Source organism: Mirounga leonina, unplaced genomic scaffold, assembly GCF_011800145.1.
Source record: "Mirounga leonina isolate KUSES-001 unplaced genomic scaffold, KU_Mleo_1.0 Mir_325, whole genome shotgun sequence".
NCBI lineage: Eukaryota > Metazoa > Chordata > Mammalia > Carnivora > Phocidae > Mirounga > Mirounga leonina.
The window spans coordinates 81,969-87,575 of NW_023270683.1; positions in this window are offsets into that span (position 1 = coordinate 81,969).

A 5,607-nucleotide genomic window follows, 5' to 3' on the forward strand; every position below is an offset into this window, starting at 1 on the left:
AAAGAAAGAAAGAAAAAAAGATCTTGCCACTTGCAACGACGTGGATGGAACTAGAGGGTATTATGCTAAGCAAAATAAGTCAATCAGAGAAAGACAATTATCGTATGATCTCACTGATATGTGGAATTTAAGAAACAAGGCAGAGAATCATAGGGGAAGAGAGGGAAAAATGAAACAAGATGAAACCAGAGAGGGAGACAAACCATAAGAGACTCAATCTTAGGAAACAAACTGAGGTTTGCTGGAGGGGAAAGGGGTGGGAGGATGAGGTGGCTGGGTGATGGACATTGGGGAGGGTATATGTTGTGGTGAGTGCTGGATGGAAATATATAGACTCTATGGACAGCATTGCCACCATCACAAATGGAGCTCAGTGGAATATTACTGCCTTTCATCCTGTAGCCAAGATATCTCTGATAATAGATGGACTAGGGATCTGTAAGACTGATGAATCAAAGACCTGTGGCCCTGAAACAAATAATACATTATATGTTAATTAAAAAATTAATTAAAAAACAAAACAAAAGCCCCCCCCCCCAAACTTTACCATTATTCTTTCTTATACTTTAAGGGGGTTATGTTTTACCTCCATGTATACAAAGACCCCTTTAATATGGCTCTCCCTATCTCTCTAAACTTTTAATTTCATCTTCATCCCGTAAGACCTGGAGTCCTGACTGAAGGTGCATACTCTCCTGGGACTCATTAACCATTGATTGCCCCATGGGCCATCAGTAGTAGTCATCTAATATGGGGCCCATTTGAGTCTAAACTTCTACCACTCAATAAACCCTAAATCCCCAAAACAACAACAAAGTCTTTTTTTTTTTTTTTAAGATTTTATATATTTATTCATGAGAGACAGAGAGAGAGAGAGGCAGAGGCAGAGGGAGAAGCAGGCTCCCCACAGAGCAGGGAGCCCGATGCAGGACTCGATCCCAGGACTCTGGGATCATCACCTGAGCCGAAGGCAGACGCTTAACTGACTGAGCCACCCAGGCATCCCCAACAACAAAAAAGTCTTCCTGAATATTTAGTTATAAGAGGTACATAATTAAACTGGGCTCTCCCTCTGATCCCCTTTAGGAAATTAAAATCAGTTTCCAGGGCCATTCCCATAGACAATGTGGAATACCAAAAAAGGTAGATAGAAAATTCCACTTATTAAATAAAAATCACAGAGATAATAATAAAATCAACACCATACCCCGTAATGATGATGTATTCCAGAGGAAAACCAGTATCAGACAACAAAAGCTTGTTGACTGCAGCTGCACACCATTCTTTTGACTGTTGTCTTATTATTATTAAGTGCTTTCATTGGTCTATAATAGGCCCAAACCCTCCAAATAAGCAATGTTTCTTTTTTTTTTTCTTTTTAAAAGTTTTATTTATTTATTTGACAGAGCGAGAGAGCACAAGTAGGGGGAGTAGGAGAGGAAGAGGGAGAAGCAGGCTTCCTGCTGAGTAGGGAGCCCAGTGTGGGGCTCGATCCCAGGACCCTGGGATCATGACCTGAGCCGAAGGCAGACACCTAACCAACTGAGTTACCCACGGGCCCCAAAGAAGCTATAGTTTTAATTAAACATGGCAAATGCTGAGGCCTGCATGCCATTTGTTTGGCTAATGTAAACCCTACAAGCCAAAGAAACATGCCCATCACCAACCAAGCCAACAACTGAGGCAAAGGGCTTATAGTAATTGGCCGTTATGAGAGGGCCTGCCTACAGGTTAATGCTGGAGCTCCAACCTCAGCCACATATATTTAATAAGGGCAACCTGATGCCCTTATTGACAACACCCAAATTGCCCAGGCTGATACAGACAGGCTGGGTCCAAGGACCTAGAGAGGGTGTCTTGCAGGACCAGCCAAGAAGTTCCTTGGCTACACACAGGATAGAAATCAAATGCAAGCCAGCAGGAGATGAGAGCAGAGTTTACTGAAGGTATATAGAGAGAGCAGGGACTGGCAGAGTATCTGGGAGACTTAGAAAGGAAAGGAGAGAGCCTTGTCTTTGCTCTGGGTCTGGGGTTTTTCCTGAGGATTGTAGTCCAGTGTATATGTCCTCTCAGGCATCCAGGAACTGGTTAGAACATGGACAAGTTCCCAAGTGTCCTTCATAAGTCAATTATTCCTTCAAGCCAGGGAGTTTTGGGATAGAAATGTCTAGCACCAATGGTCTGGAATGTGTGTATGATGGTTTCTTCTGGTCATTCTCACCTGGTCCTTCCTTAGATGTTGTCTATTTTGCTGGAAGACTCTAAAGAAATTATTAACTCTGTCCCTTACATATTTGCCCTATGGGGCATGTATAAAGTGGAGGGTGCAGTTCCTAGCAAGAATAGAAGCAGGAAGGAGCAAAAAGATTTTTATGGAGTTCTTCAGTTTCCCTCTCTCTAGGCCACATGATTTAAAACTTATAACCGAGTCCCTCTTATCAACCATCTGGGGCAAAACCTTGGACTACTGGAACTTTAAGATTCAGTCACCCTAAATGGATTTTTTTTTTTTTTAGGCCACCCTTTTGTGCATAATATCAAAGTAGACTCGCATATTTTTTTATTATAATGCCATTTCTTTTTTTTTACTTTACAATGGTTCTTCTTTTTTTTTTTTAATTTAAATTCAATTAGCCAAAGTATGGTGCATCATTGGTTTTTGATATAATGTTCAATGATTCATCAGTTCAGTATAACACCCAATGCTCATCACATCACGTGCCCTCCTTAATGCCATTTCTAAAGGAAATACTTTTTCCCCTTTTTTGTTTGTTTTTTTCTTAAATTCCACATGAGTGAAATCATAAAGTGTTTGTCTTTCTCTGACTGACTTATATTGCTTAGCATAATACTCTCTGGCTTAAAGAAAATACTTTTTTTATATAAATAATATTTATATATAAAATACTTATTTTTATATAAAAATAATTTTTATAGTCCTGTTGCTTTATGTTCATAATTGGGAGAATTGGGAAAATTAGAGGGGGTGATAAAACCTACACAAGATTTATATTTTTATAGTTTATTAGATTTTACATGCTACATAAAAATAGAATTGAGATATTTGTACACTAACACTGTGATATATCTTTAGATGCTGATCTTTCTTATTATTTAAATTATGATTTTAATGAAGATACCTGGAAAGCTTACTGTGAAAAACAAAAGAGGTTACGAATGGGACTTGAAGTTATACCAGTTACCTCTACTACAAATAAAATTATAGTAATTAAGTAACTATTCCAGAATACCCCAGCCTTTTCTACAGTCTCAAACTTACTCCCCAGATAAATAAGTTTTTCACCATTAAGGTGGTTAAATGCTATAAGATAGTTTAAAATTTTCATTCTCTTTACCGTGTTTGTTTTTTCCCTACCTTCCCTTTCAGTTTCATATTAATGATTATCCGATGTTCTTAGTTTCAAGTCATAGACTAGTCACAGCTAGTCTGTCTTTATATGGCCTCTCAATGAAAAATTACGTGGTATCTTAATGGGGAAATATGTTATTTGACTTGGGCTGAAGACTGTACTATGGAAGTTACACCAGGTACAGAGATCCAAGATGGCAGATTCAATTTTTAAGGTGAATTTTAGTAAATTATCCTTGGTTGCTCTCATTTTTTGTTCTTGAGTCTGCTCCCATACCACTACTCAAGGGATGAGATTAAAGTGGAAATAGCTACCTTTTTCCCAAACCTTCAGCCTCCTTCCAAATTTGCTGATTGTTGTTTTTTATCTCCATTTTTGCAAGCATGTGAATTTATAGCCTATTATGCTAACAAATGCCAAGTAAAACTATTCTTGCTATATGTTGTGATTTTATTTTGAATTATAGCATATGTTTGTTGGACATAAAAGTTCGTACGAAAAGCTAAGCTCTCATTTTAGATCATGGTATAATTTTTATCAGACTTGGAGACTTATTTTTCCCAATTTTCTTTTAAAAAATGGTAAGAAAGATGGCATGCTGCTTATTATCTGTATGACACTAAAATTATTGGTGTAATGTATCTTATAGTTTAAGATGTCTCAAGCAGCTTAGGCATTTTTAAAAAATTTTTCATTATGTTCAGTTAGTCAACATACAGCCATCCTAAGTTTTTGTTGTAGTGTTCAACAATTCATTAGTTGCATATAACACCCAGTGCTCATCCCAATAGGTGCTCTCCTTAATACCCATCACCCAGTCACCCCATCCCCCCAACCTTTCCCTTCTGTAACCCTCAGTTTGTTTCCCAGAGTCCAGAGTCTCTCATGGTTTGTCTCCCTCTCTGATTCCTTCCCATTTAGTTTTCCCTCCCTTCCCCTGTTGTCCTCTGCTCTCTTCCTTATGTTCCACATATGAGAGATACCACCTTACACCAGCTAGAATGGCCACAATTAACAAGACAGGAAACAACAAGCGTTGGCGAGGTTGTGGTTCTTGCGCTGTTGGTGGGAATGCAAGCTGGTACAGAAACTCTGGAAAACAGTATGGAGGTTCCTCAAGACATAAAAAATAGAGCTACCCTACGACCCAGCGATTGCACTACTGGGTATTTACCCTGAAGCTTAGGCATTTTTGAGAGTCTCTAAGAAAGACTCAACAGAATAGGATAAAACTGATTTTTAAAATTAATAACTTAAAAGGATTAGGCTTAGGTAGTGACTTGCAGGTCGATATTCCCACTTGGATATCAAGTCTGACTTCTGACTTCTCCATTCCATATGATCACAGACCCAATCCAAAGAATAATATCGTATTTTCGTTCTTCTACGATACACAGCAACCTACAAACTTTTTTCGAAACCTGATCGTGTACCTTTTCCTTTACCTTATTAATTCTTAGTTCTTAATTCTTGTTTTGAACAAGACTGGAATGAAGACTGGGAGTGACTTTTAGATCAAGTTATATACTCAGGGAACTTCTGCGGGCAGGCACTTTCCTGTGACCCTTTTGGGCGTGCAGCCCTGTCCCCTGCAATACTGCCTTATGCAATATGTGTGCTATAGCCACAGATGTAGCCGCTCTGCAGGACACGGTTCTGGGTAGAGAATTTAATCTTAATTTACATCCTACTTTGGGTAAGTATTTGGTTCTTGTTCTGCTGTCAATCTTTTGAAAGTGTGTACTGATGTCTATTCTGTTTTAGATAGTCATCAGGTTCTTTTCAGTGCTATCTTGTTTAAGGATTGAATATCTCGTTACACTTGTTTACAATGAACAGGTAGAAAAGTTGTCTTGATGATAAAATAGTTCGTTTGCAGTGGTCCTTTTTATTTTCTCTAACAGAAATGAAAACAAGGTGCCTTTGTAAACTGCCCGGTTCTGTATCCTTTGTCTTTTTGCAATAGACCTCTGAAACTAAAGAATAAAAAGACACTCCTAGGTGCTGGTCTCTTATTGAAAGTGGTCACTGTGGGGCGCGTGGGTGGTTCAGTCCATTAAGCGTCTGCTTTCGGCTCAGATCATGATCGCAGGGTCCTGGAATCGAGTCCTACAACGGGTTCTCTGCTCCTCAGGGGTCTGCTTCTCCCTCTGTGTTCTCGCTCTCTCTCAAATAACTTAATAAAATCTTCTAAAAAAAAAAAAGTGGTCACCATGAATGAGTTTTTTTTATATAC